Here is a 15,001-nt window from a genome sequence, read left to right as displayed (position 1 = left end):
CATCCTGTCCCTGTACACACACAGCTCTGCTCTCATCCTGTCCCTGTACACACACACAGCTCTGCTCTCATCCTGTCCTGACACACACAGCTCTGCTCACCGTCCTGACACACACAGCTCTGCTCTCATCCTGTACCTGTCACACACACAGCTCTGCTCTCATCCTGTCCCTGTACACACACAGCTCTGCTCTCATCCTGTCCCTGTACACACACAGCTCTGCTCTCATCCTGTCCCTGTACACACACACAGCTCTGCTCTCATCCTGTCCCTGTCACACACACAGCTCTGCTCTCATCCTGTCCCTGTACACACACACAGCTCTGCTCTCATCCTGTCCCTGTACACACACAGCTCTGCTCTCATCCTGTCCCTGTACACACACACAGCTCTGCTCTCATCCTGTCCCTGCACACACACAGCTCTGCTCTCATCCTGTCCTGACACACAGCCTGCTCACCTGTCCTGACACACACAGCTCTGCTCTCATCCTGTCCCTGCACACACACAGCTCTGCTCTCATCCTGTCCCTGTCACACACACAGCTCTGCTCTCATCCTGTCCCTGTACACACACAGCTCTGCTCTCATCCCTGTACACCGCTGCTACCGTCCGACACACACAGCTCTGCTCTCATCCTGTCCCTGTACACACACAGCTCTGCTCTCATCCTGTACCTGTACACACACACAGCTCTGCTCTCATCCTGTCCCTGTACACACACAGCTCTGCTCTCATCCTGTCCCTGCACACACACACAGCTCTGCTCTCATCCTGTACCTGTACACACACAGCTCTGCTCTCATCCTGTCCCTGTACACACACACAGCTCTGCTCTCATCCTGTACCTGTCACACACACAGCTCTGCTCTCATCCTGTCCCTGTACACACACAGCTCTGCTCATCCTGTCCTGACACACAGCTGCTCATCCTGCCGTACACACACACAGCTCTGCTCTCATCCTGTACCTGTACACACACACAGCTCTGCTCTCATCCTGTACCTGTACACACACAGCTCTGCTCTCATCCTGTCCCTGTCACACACACACAGCTCTGCTCTCATCCTGTCCCTGTACACACACACAGCTCTGCTCTCATCCTGTCCTGTACACACACAGCTCTGCTCTCATCCTGTACCTGCACACACACAGCTCTGCTCTCATCCTGTCCCTGTACACACACACAGCTCTGCTCTCATCCTGTACCTGTACACACACAGCTCTGCTCTCATCCTGTCCTGTACACACACACAGCTCTGCTCTCATCCTGTACCTGTACACACACAGCTCTGCTCTCATCCTGTCCTGTACACACACAGCTCTGCTCTCATCCTGTACCTGTACACACCACAGCTCTGCTCTCATCCTGTACCTGCACACACACAGCTCTGCTCTCATCCTGTCCCTGTACACACACAGCTCTGCTCTCATCCTGTACCTGTACACACACACAGCTCTGCTCTCATCCTGTCCCTGTACACACACAGCTCTGCTCTCATCCTGTACCTGTACACACACAGCTCTGCTGTCATCCTGTCCCTGCACACACACACAGCTCTGCTCTCATCCTGTCCCTGTACACACACACAGCTCTGCTCTCATCCTGTCCCTGTACACACACACAGCTCTGCTCTCATCCTGTACCTGCACACACACACAGCTCTGCTCTCATCCTGTACCTGTACACACACACAGCTCTGCTCTCATCCTGTACCTGTACACACACACAGCTCTGCTCTCATCCTGTCCTGACACACACAGCTCTGCTCTCATCTGTCCTGTACACACACAGCTCTGCTCTCATCCTGTCCCTGTACACACACACAGCTCTGCTCTCATCCTGTACCTGTACACACACACAGCTCTGCTCTCATCCTGTACCTGTACACACACAGCTCTGCTCTCATCCTGTCCCTGCACACACACACAGCTCTGCTCTCATCCTGTCCCTGTACACACACACAGCTCTGCTCTCATCCTGTCCCTGTACACACACAGCTCTGCTCTCACGTCCTGACACACACAGCTCTGCTCTCATCCTGTACCTGTACACACACAGCTCTGCTCTCATCCTGTCCCTGCACACACACACAGCTCTGCTCTCATCCTGTCCCTGCACACACACACAGCTCTGCTCTCATCCTGTCCCTGTACACACACACAGCTCTGCTCTCAGCCTGTCCTGTACACACACAGCTCTGCTCTCATCCTGTCCCTGTACACACACAGCTCTGCTCTCATCCTGTACCTGCACACACAGAGCTCTGCTCTCATCCTGACCCTGTACACACACACAGCTCTGCTCTCATCCTGTCCCTGCACACACACACAGCTCTGCTCTCATCCTGTACCTGCACACACACACAGCTCTGCTCTCATCCTGTCCCTGTACACACACACAGCTCTGCTCTCATCCTGTACCTGTACACACACACAGAGCTCTGCTCTCATCCTGTACCTGCACACACACACAGCTCTGCTCTCATCCTGTCCCTGTACACACACACAGCTCTGCTCTCATCCTGTACCTGTACACACACACACAGCTCTGCTCTCATCCTGTCCCTGCACACACACACAGCTCTGCTCTCATCCTGTACCTGTACACACACACAGCTCTGCTCTCATCCTGTACCTGCACACACACACAGCTCTGCTCTCATCCTGTCCCTGTACACACACACAGCTCTGCTCTCATCCTGTACCTGTACACACACACAGCTCTGCTCTCATCCTGTCCCTGTACACACACACAGCTCTGCTCTCATCCTGTACCTGTACACACACACAGCTCTGCTCTCATCCTGTACCTGCACACACACACAGCTCTGCTCTCATCCTGTCCCTGCACACACACACAGCTCTGCTCTCATCCTGTCCCTGCACACACACACAGCTCTGCTCTCATCCTGTACCTGCACACACACACAGCTCTGCTCTCATCCTGTCCCTGCACACACACACAGCTCTGCTCTCATCCTGTCCCTGCACACACACACAGCTCTGCTCTCATCCTGTACCTGCACACACACAGCTCTGCTCTCATCCTGTCCTGACACACCAGCTGCTCACCTGCCACACACACACAGCTCTGCTCTCATCCTGTCCCTGCACACACACACAGCTCTGCTCTCATCCTGTCCCTGCACACACACACAGCTCTGCTCTCATCCTGTCCCTGTACACACACACAGCTCTGCTCTCATCCTGTCCCTGTACACACACACAGCTCTGCTCTCATCCTGTCCCTGCACACACACAGAGCTCTGCTCTCATCCTGTCCCTGCACACACACACAGCTCTGCTCTCATCCTGTCCCTGCACACACACACAGCTCTGCTCTCATCCTGTACCTGCACACACACACAGCTCTGCTCTCATCCTGTACCTGCACACACACAACTCTGCTCTCATCCTGTCCCTGCACACACAGACAGCTCTGCTCTCATCCTGTCCCTGCACACACACAGCTCTGCTCTCATCCTGTCCCTGCACACACACAGCTCTGCTCTCATCCTGTACCTGTACACACACACAGCTCTGCTCTCATCCTGTCCCTGTACACACACACAGCTCTGCTCTCATCCTGTACCTGCACACACACACAGCTCTGCTCTCATCCTGTCCCTGTACACACACAGCTCTGCTCTCATCCTGTCCCTGCACACACACAGCTCTGCTCTCATCCTGTACATGTACACACACACAGCTCTGCTCTCATCCTGTACCTGTACACACAGAGCTCTGCTCTCATCCTGTACCTGTACACACACACAGCTCTGCTCTCATCCTGTCCCTGCACACACACACAGCTCTGCTCTCATCCTGTACCTGTACACACACACAGCTCTGCTCTCATCCTGTCCCTGCACACACACACAGCTCTGCTCTCATCCTGTACCTGTACACACACACAGCTCTGCTCTCATCCTGTACCTGTACACACACAGCTCTGCTCTCATCCTGTCCCTGCACACACACACAGCTCTGCTCTCATCCTGTCCCTGCACACACACAGCTCTGCTCTCATCCTGTACCTGCACACACACAGAGCTCTGCTCTCATCCTGTACCCTGTACACACACACAGCTCTGCTCTCATCCTGTCCCTGCACACACACACAGCTCTGCTCTCATCCTGTACCTGTACACACACACAGCTCTGCTCTCATCCTGTCCCTGTACACACACACAGCTCTGCTCTCATCCTGTCCCTGTACACACACACAGCTCTGCTCTCATCCTGTCCCTGTACACACACACAGCTCTGCTCTCATCCTGTCCCTGTACACACACACAGCTCTGCTCTCATCCTGTCCCTGCACACACACACAGCTCTGCTCTCATCCTGTCCCTGCACACACACACAGCTCTGCTCTCATCCTGTCCCTGTACACACACACAGCTCTGCTCTCATCCTGTACCTGTACACACACACAGCTCTGCTCTCATCCTGTACCTGCACACACACAGCTCTGCTCTCATCCTGTACCTGTACACACACACAGCTCTGCTCTCATCCTGTCCCTGTACACACACACAGCTCTGCTCTCATCCTGTCCCTGTCACACACACAGCTCTGCTCTCATCCTGTCCCTGTACACACACACAGCTCTGCTCTCATCCTGTCCCTGCACACACACACAGCTCTGCTCTCATCCTGTCCCTGCACACACACACAGCTCTGCTCTCATCCTGTACCTGTACACACACACAGCTCTGCTCTCATCCTGTCCCTGTACACACACACAGCTCTGCTCTCATCCTGTCCCTGCACACACACACAGCTCTGCTCTCATCCTGTCCCTGCACACACACACAGCTCTGCTCTCATCCTGTCCCTGCACACACACACAGCTCTGCTCTCATCCTGTACCTGCACACACACACAGCTCTGCTCTCATCCTGTACCTGACACACACACAGCTCTGCTCTCATCCTGTCCCTGTACACACACACAGCTCTGCTCTCATCCTGTCCTGACACACACAGCTCTGCTCATCCTGTACACACACACAGCTCTGCTCTCATCCTGTACCTGTACACACACAGCTCTGCTCTCATCCTGTACCTGTACACACACACAGCTCTGCTCTCATCCTGTCCCTGTACACACACACAGCTCTGCTCTCAACCTGTACCTGCACACACACAGCTCTGCTCTCATCCTGTCCCTGTACACACACACAGCTCTGCTCTCATCCTGTCCCTGTACACACACAGAGCTCTGCTCTCATCCTGTCCCTGCACACACACAGCTCTGCTCTCATCCTGTCCCTGTACACACACACAGCTCTGCTCTCATCCTGTCCCTGTACACACACAGAGCTCTGCTCTCATCCTGTCCCTGCACACACACAGCTCTGCTCTCATCCTGTCCCTGCACACACACAGCTCTGCTCTCATCCTGTCCCTGTACACACACACAGCTCTGCTCTCATCCTGTCCCTGTACACACACACAGCTCTGCTCTCATCCTGTCCCTGCACACACACAGCTCTGCTCTCATCCTGTCCCTGTACACACACACAGCTCTGCTCTCATCCTGTCCCTGTACACACACACAGCTCTGCTCTCATCCTGTCCCTGTACACACACACAGCTCTGCTCTCATCCTGTCCCTGTACACACACACAGCTCTGCTCTCATCCTGTCCCTGTACACACACACAGCTCTGCTCTCATCCTGTCCCTGTACACACACACAGCTCTGCTCTCATCCTGTCCTGTACACACACAGCTCTGCTCTCATCCTGTACCTGACACACACAGCTCTGCTCTCATCCTGTCCCTGCACACACACAGCTCTGCTCTCATCCTGTCCCTGTACACACACACAGCTCTGCTCTCATCCTGTCCCTGTACACACACACAGCTCTGCTCTCATCCTGTCCCTGCACACACACACACAGCTCTGCTCTCATCCTGTCCCTGCACACACACAGCTCTGCTCTCATCCTGTACCTGTACACACACACAGCTCTGCTCTCATCCTGTACCTGCACACACACAGAGCTCTGCTCTCATCCTGTACCTGCACACACACACAGCTCTGCTCTCATCCTGTACCTGTACACACACAGCTCTGCTCTCATCCTGTCCCTGCACACACACACAGCTCTGCTCTCATCCTGTCCCTGTACACACACACAGCTCTGCTCTCATCCTGTCCCTGTACACACACACAGCTCTGCTCTCATCCTGTCCCTGCACACACACAGCTCTGCTCTCATCCTGTCCCTGCACACACACACAGCTCTGCTCTCATCCTGTCCCTGTACACACACACAGCTCTGCTCTCATCCTGTCCCTGTACACACACAGCTCTGCTCTCATCCTGTCCCTGTACACACACACAGCTCTGCTCTCATCCTGTACCCTGCACACACACACAGCTCTGCTCTCATCCTGTCCCTGCACACACACACAGCTCTGCTCTCATCCTGTCCCTGCACACACACACAGCTCTGCTCTCATCCTGTCCCTGTCACACACACAGCTCTGCTCTCATCCTGTCCCTGCACACACACACAGCTCTGCTCTCATCCTGTCCCTGTACACACACACAGCTCTGCTCTCATCCTGTCCCTGTACACACACACAGCTCTGCTCTCATCCTGTCCCTGTACACACACACAGCTCTGCTCTCATCCTGACCCTGCACACACACACAGCTCTGCTCTCATCCTGTACCTGCACACACACAGCTCTGCTCTCATCCTGTACCTGCACACACACACAGCTCTGCTCTCATCCTGTACCTGCACACACACACAGCTCTGCTCTCATCCTGTCCCTGTACACACACACAGCTCTGCTCTCATCCTGTACCTGCACACACACACAGCTCTGCTCTCATCCTGTCCTGCACACACACAGCTCTGCTCTCATCCTGTCCTGCACACACACAGCTCTGCTCTCATCCTGTCCCTGCACACACACACAGCTCTGCTCTCATCCTGTACCTGTACACACACACAGCTCTGCTCTCATCCTGTCCCTGTACACACACACAGCTCTGCTCTCATCCTGTCCCTGTACACACACAGCTCTGCTCTCATCCTGTCCCTGCACACACACAGCTCTGCTCTCATCCTGTACCTGCACACACACAGCTCTGCTCTCATCCTGTACCTGACACACACACAGCTCTGCTCTCATCCTGTACCTGCACACACACACAGAGCTCTGCTCTCATCCTGTACCTGCACACACACACAGCTCTGCTCTCATCCTGTACCTGTACACACACACAGCTCTGCTCTCATCCTGTCCCTGCACACACACACAGCTCTGCTCTCATCCTGTCCCTGCACACACACACAGCTCTGCTCTCATCCTGTCCCTGCACACACACACAGCTCTGCTCTCATCCTGTCCCTGCACACACACACAGCTCTGCTCTCATCCTGCACACACACTGCTCATCCTGTACCTGTACACACACAGCTCTGCTCTCATCCTGTCCCTGCACACACACACAGCTCTGCTCTCATCCTGTACCTGCACACACACACAGCTCTGCTCTCATCCTGTCCCTGCACACACACACAGCTCTGCTCTCAGCCTGTCCCTGCACACACACACAGCTCTGCTCTCATCCTGTCCCTGCACACACACACAGCTCTGCTCTCATCCTGTCCCTGCACACACACAGCTCTGCTCTCATCCTGTACCTGCACACACACACAGCTCTGCTCTCATCCTGTCCCTGCACACACACAGCTCTGCTCTCATCCTGTACCTGCACACACACAGCTCTGCTCTCATCCTGTACCTGCACACACACAGCTCTGCTCTCATCCTGTCCCTGCACACACACACAGCTCTGCTCTCATCCTGTCCCTGCACACACACAAGCTCTGCTCTCATCCTGTACCTGCACACACACACAGCTCTGCTCTCATCCTGTACCTGTACACACACACAGCTCTGCTCTCATCCTGTCCCTGCACACACACACAGCTCTGCTCTCATCCTGTACCTGCACACACACAGAGCTCTGCTCTCATCCTGTACCTGCACACACACACAGCTCTGCTCTCATCCTGTCCCTGCACACACACAGAGCTCTGCTCTCATCCTGTACCTGCACACACAGACAGCTCTGCTCTCATCCTGTCCCTGCACACACACAGAGCTCTGCTCTCATCCTGTACCTGCACACACACACAGCTCTGCTCTCATCCTGTCCCTGCACACACACACAGCTCTGCTCTCATCCTGTCCCTGTACACACACACAGCTCTGCTCTCATCCTGTCCTGCACACACACAGCTCTGCTCTCATCCTGTCCCTGCACACACACACAGCTCTGCTCTCATCCTGTCCCTGTACACACACACAGCTCTGCTCTCATCCTGTCCCTGTACACACACACAGCTCTGCTCTCATCCTGTCCCTGTACACACACAGCTCTGCTCTCATCCTGTCCCTGTACACACACACAGCTCTGCTCTCATCCTGTCCCTGTACACACACACAGCTCTGCTCTCATCCTGTCCCTGTACACACACACAGCTCTGCTCTCATCCTGTCCCTGTACACACACACAGCTCTGCTCTCATCCTGTCCTGCACACACACAGCTCTGCTCTCATCCTGTCCCTGTACACACACAGAGCTCTGCTCTCATCCTGTACCTGTACACACACAGCTCTGCTCTCATCCTGTCCCTGCACACACACAGCTCTGCTCTCATCCTGTCCCTGTACACACACACAGCTCTGCTCTCATCCTGTCCCTGCACACACACACAGCTCTGCTCTCATCCTGTCCCTGCACACACACAGCTCTGCTCTCATCCTGTCCCTGCACACACACAGCTCTGCTCTCATCCTGTACATGTACACACACACAGCTCTGCTCTCATCCTGTCCCTGCACACACACAGCTCTGCTCTCATCCTGTACCTGCACACACACACAGCTCTGCTCTCATCCTGTCACCTGTCACACACACACAGCTCTGCTCTCATCCTGTCCCTGCACACACACACAGCTCTGCTCTCATCCTGTCCCTGCACACACACAGCTCTGCTCTCATCCTGTCCCTGCACACACACAGCTCTGCTCTCATCCTGTCCCTGCACACACACACAGCTCTGCTCTCATCCTGTCCCTGCACACACACACAGCTCTGCTCTCATCCTGTACCTGCACACACACAGCTCTGCTCTCATCCTGTCCCTGCACACACACACAGCTCTGCTCTCATCCTGTCCCTGCACACACACACAGCTCTGCTCTCATCCTGTCCCTGCACACACACACAGCTCTGCTCTCATCCTGTCCCTGTACACACACACAGCTCTGCTCTCATCCTGTACCTGTACACACACACAGCTCTGCTCTCATCCTGTCCCTGTACACACACACAGCTCTGCTCTCATCCTGTCCCTGTACACACACACAGCTCTGCTCTCATCCTGTCCCTGTACACACACACAGCTCTGCTCTCATCCTGTCCCTGTACACACACAGCTCTGCTCTCATCCTGTACCTGTACACACACACAGCTCTGCTCTCATCCTGTCCCTGCACACACACACAGCTCTGCTCTCATCCTGTACCTGTACACACACACAGCTCTGCTCTCATCCTGTCCCTGCACACACACACAGCTCTGCTCTCATCCTGTCCCTGTACACACACACAGCTCTGCTCTCATCCTGTCCCTGTACACACACACAGCTCTGCTCTCATCCTGTCCTGCACACACACACAGCTCTGCTCTCATCCTGTCCCTGCACACACACACAGCTCTGCTCTCATCCTGTCCCTGCACACACACACAGCTCTGCTCTCATCCTGTACCTGTACACACACACAGCTCTGCTCTCATCCTGTCCCTGCACACACACACAGCTCTGCTCTCATCCTGTCCCTGTACACACACACAGCTCTGCTCTCATCCTGTACCTGTACACACACACAGCTCTGCTCTCATCCTGTCCCTGTACACACACACAGCTCTGCTCTCATCCTGTACCTGTACACACACAGCTCTGCTCTCATCCTGTACCTGTACACACAGACAGCTCTGCTCTCATCCTGTCCCTGTACACACACACAGCTCTGCTCTCATCCTGTACCTGTACACACACACAGCTCTGCTCTCATCCTGTCCCTGTACACACACACAGCTCTGCTCTCATCCTGTACCTGACACACACACAGCTCTGCTCTCATCCTGTACCTGCACACACACAGCTCTGCTCTCATCCTGTCCCTGTACACACACACAGCTCTGCTCTCATCCTGTCCACACGCTGCTCATCCGACACACACAGCTCTGCTCTCATCCTGTCCCTGACACACACACAGCTCTGCTCTCATCCTGTCCCTGCACACACACAGAGCTCTGCTCTCATCCTGTACCTGCACACACACACAGCTCTGCTCTCATCCTGTACCTGTACACACACAGCTCTGCTCTCATCCTGTACCTGCACACACACACAGCTCTGCTCTCATCCTGTACCTGTACACACACAGCTCTGCTCTCATCCTGTACCTGCACACACACACAGCTCTGGTGCTGTTTGGGTTCTTCGCAGTTTTTAAGGGAGGTCTCCATGTCCCAGGTTCTGCCCTGAGCTCAGTGATATCAATTTCCTCTGCTCTTATTGTGCTCATTCTCTCCTGGTGCTTTTTCCTCCCTGTCACACCATTTCAGGGGAAGGGAGGATATTTTTACCACAGCCTCCTACAGGTGCCCATGCTCAGATTAAGGCCAGCGTTGTATCACAGCCCATGGTTGATGCCATATTTTCAGGCTTTTGGTCTTAACGTTCTCAAGTGTCTTTTATCTGCTGAGTCTCCTACACCAAATCCTCTCTTTCTGCTGTCACACTTTGCAGCTCATGCATAGAAATCTGCTTGGAGTACTTTGTGGTACATCCTGTGCTCAGAGCTGAATCCTTGTCTTCAGCTTCAGGTATGGCAGAAGAAGGCTTCTGGAGCTCTAGTCCCTGATTTTGGCTCACCCTAGAACCACAGAATCACAGAACTGTTTGGGGTTGGAAAAGGCCTCTGAGAGCATCCAGTCCAACATCAACCCAACACCACCATAGCCACTAAACCATGGCCCCAGGAGCCATGGCCACACCTTTCTGGAACACCTCCAGGGATGGGGACTCCATTACCTCCCTGGGCACTCCATCACCTCCCTGGGAAGCCTCTTCCAGACAGCAATGAGGTCTCCCTCAGCCTCCTCTTCTCCAGGCTGAACACCCCCAGCTCCTTCAGCTGCTCTTCCCCAGCCCTGTTCTCCGGACCCTTCCTCAGCCTTGTTGCCTTTTTCTGGACCTGCTCCAGCCCTCAGTGTCCTTCTTGGAGTAAGAGACACAAACCTGAACCCAGCACTCAAGCTGTGGCCTCCCTAGTGCCCAGTCCAGGGGCACAGTCCCTGCCCTGCTCCTGCTGTCCACAGCATTGCTGCTCCAGGCCAGGCTGCTGCTGCCCTTCTGGGCCATGTGGATACACCCTGGGTCAACTTTAGCCACTGTCAACCAGCTCCTCCTGGTCTTTTTCTGCCAGGCATTTCCCAGCCACTCTGCCTGAATCTTGGGGTGTTCAGATTCTAAGGAATTTTCCTGAGGAAATCATTCCTAAGTTTTTCAGTTTGGTGTAAGACTAAGAAGTGGCAGCAAATGAGACACCTTGGCCCCCTGGGTGCCCTGTCACACATCAAACACTGCTTCAAAACAGGTAAGTCAAGTTACTAAGGTCCATGAAAATCCTTTCCTTGCTATTTCTTAATTTGGAGAGGATAAAGGTGGAGAGGCACATCTAGCATGGAAGGGTTCAGCCCAATTAATCGGAATTTTCAAGTCATTATCACCTAGAAACAGGTTCTCACAACAGCAGGTGCTAGACAAGCTTATATTTAGTCCTTGGCATTTCAATGGACCATAAAGATCACTGAGATCTGCTCCTCAGGAGCTCACAGCCAGCACAGGAGGAAGCTCAGGGCTGTGTGCAGGCTTTGCTCACAAGTGATTTGTGCCATGGGTTGGGTTCAAGGCTGGGACCTGGAGCTGTTGAACCTGGAGAAGAGCAACCCCAGAGGGGAGCTCTTCAATGCTCAGCAAGAGCTAAAGGAGCTGTGGGGGGCAAGAGGCTGGGGCCAGACTCTGCTCAGTGGTGCCCAGGGACAGCACAAGGGGTAAGGGGCACAAAGTGGAACCCAGGAGGTTGCATCTGAGCAGGAGGAGAAAGTTGTTTGTTATGAGGGTGCTGGAGGCCTGGAGCAGGCTGCCCAGAGAGGTTGTGGAGTCTCCCTGAGTGGAGACCTTCCAACCCCCCCGGGCATTGTGCTCCTGGGGGTGCCCTGTTGGAGCAGGGCTTGGACTGGATGATCTCTAGATGTCCCTTCCCATCCCTCCCATGCAGGGGTTCTGGGATTCTGTGCATCCTGCACTGCAGCATTGCTGAAAATATTACAGTCTTTTCTGGAAGGGTTGCTGGAATTCTGCTTTGTCCAGATCAAGCCAATAACTTATTAAACACTTCCTAGCTGCATGGATTTCCTGGAAAATGCTGGGATTTGGGAAGTCCCTTGCAGACCTCTCTGGTCTGTACTGGCGATCTTTGGAAGCTCTCTCTAGATCTGAATGTTTTTTCTCTTGGGGTTTCAGTTACACAAAGGCAATTCAAACCAGGACCACATCTTGAGAACAAACAGAATACTGAATGAGAGCAGCAGCCAGGTGTGGGCTGGAAGGAGAACCTGAGCATTACCAGTGGCTATCAGACACCAGCTGCCACCCAAGACCAGGATGTGAAGCCCCTCAAAGCCCAAACTGTGACCTGTGGTAAACCTTGGCTGATTTGTCAGGAATGGTAAAGAGAACCACAGTCACAGAATGGTTGGTTGGAAGGGACCTCCAGAGATCACAGAGTCAGTGTGGCCATGGCAACATTCTTGGAATCATAGAACCACAGAATGGTTTGTGTTGGCAAAGCCCTCTGAGATCAGTCCAACACCAACCCAACCCCACCATGGCCACCAAACCATGGCCCCAAGTGCCATGGCCACACCTTGCTGGAACACCTCCAGGAATGGGGACTCCACCACCTCCCTGGGCAGCCTCTGCCAATCCCTGACCACTTTTGCAGCAAACAAATTTTTCCTCCTTTCCAACCTGATCCTCCCCTGGCACAATTTCAGGCCATCTCCTGCCCTATGCCCTGATACTAGGCAGAGGAGGCAGGTCAGAGAGCTGTGTCTGTGGTGGGTACATGTGCATGGTGGAGGTCTGGGAGGTGAAGGAAGGGAGGACTGACTGAAAGACTCTGTTGGCAGAGCCTTGGCTTTGGCTACCATCTGCCAGCAGCAGCTGGCTTGGTGTGCTCACTGTTGTCTGTGGCTTCAGAGGTGGCTCTCTGCCCCCCATTTGTGCTCTTCCTTCAGCTGGCAGAGATGAGCTAATTAAAGCTGAATTCTTTTCTATCCTATGCATCCAAATGCTGTCCTTGGAGCCACTTCTAATCCCTGAGGGCTTGCACACTTGAGATACTGCTCAAGTAGCCTGAATCATGATCTCACCAGAGACAATAAGATGCTGAAGACACTTCTTAAGTGCTGTTTAAGCTCCTGTCAGAGAATGTCTCCACTGACACAACTAATCCATTGCCAGAGACATCATTCAGTCTAGTCCCAGAGTTACCCTGGGTCCGTCCTAATTTGGGGTCAAGCCAGTCCAGCGTCAAGGGAAAACATCTCAGTGTCAAAATGCTAAGGCTGCAAAGGAGGGGGACAGTAATGAGCAGGCCCACATCTGTTATTGACACACACAATCAAACCCCAAACAAATACAATTGGCTGGCTAAAAGCCAGAAAACCTGAGGGAGAAAATGTCTGAAACAGGACCAAATTCAGGCTACTGATAAAATAATGCAATCTCTATTCAAAATGTGTGGCTCTCAGCCGAGGCTCAGCTTTCTCCTGGAGTTAAAAATGTTTCCTAATGCATCATAAATGATTTGATTTCCCACTGAAGCCCATCCAACAGAGCCCCATCTGGAATGGAGCAGGCTGCCCAGGCAGGTGGTGGAGACTCCGTCCCTGGAGGTGGCCATGGCATTTGGGGACATGGTCTAGATGCCATGGAGGAGGTGGGTAAAAGGTTGAGCTTGATGGTCTTAGAGGGCTTTTCAACCTTCATGATTCTGTGATTCTGTCACCTGACCTCAATTCCTCTCTTCCTGTGCAGCCAGGGAGGAAAGGAGCTGTCAGAAAGACCAGTGGGTGCTGGCTGATGGACTGCTGACCAGAGCCCAATGAAGGCTCACAGGATCACAGAACAGTCTAGGCTGGAAAAGGCCTTTGAGATCATCCAGCACTGCCAGGGCACCACTAAGCCATGTCCCTCAGCTCCACATCTCCATGGCTTTGAAACCTTTCCAGGGATGGGAACTGGGCAGCCTAGGCCAGGGCTTGACAACCCTTTTGGGGTCAGCTTGAGGCCCTTGATGTTAGAATCATAGAATCATCTAGGTTGGAAAAGACCTTCAAGATCCAACCACTAAGCCTACTCTGCTAAGTCCAGCACTGAGCCATATCCCCAAGTACCACATCCAGGGATGGGGACTCCACCACCTTCCTGAGCAGCCTGTGCCAGTGCCTGTTGCAAGTGTGGTATGGCTGCAGGAAAAGCAGGATGGCTCCCCAGAGTGATGACAGATTCTGTGGGGCTGGCACTAAAGCTGCCATTACACCCAACCTGAACCTGTGATGGGAAGCCCTGAGGGCAGATTGCCAAAGCTCAGCCATATAGACCAAGCTGAGACCTGCCTCTCAGGATGGGACCAGCTGGCCTTCCATGAGCCCATTTCTATTCACTGCAACCAAAGACTCTGCAATCACTACTTCAGATCAGGTTCCTCATTGTCAGAGTCACAGCCTGGGCAGAGAAGTTCTTCCCAGGTGGACTCTTTGGGTCACCTGCTGCCATACTTCAGATGCTGGTGTCTGACCCAGGCTCCAGGTTCCTATC

Source organism: Indicator indicator, unplaced genomic scaffold (genome assembly GCF_027791375.1).
Source record: "Indicator indicator isolate 239-I01 unplaced genomic scaffold, UM_Iind_1.1 iindUn_scaffold_47, whole genome shotgun sequence".
Taxonomy (NCBI): Eukaryota; Metazoa; Chordata; class Aves; order Piciformes; family Indicatoridae; genus Indicator; species Indicator indicator.
This window is presented reverse-complemented; position numbering follows the sequence as displayed.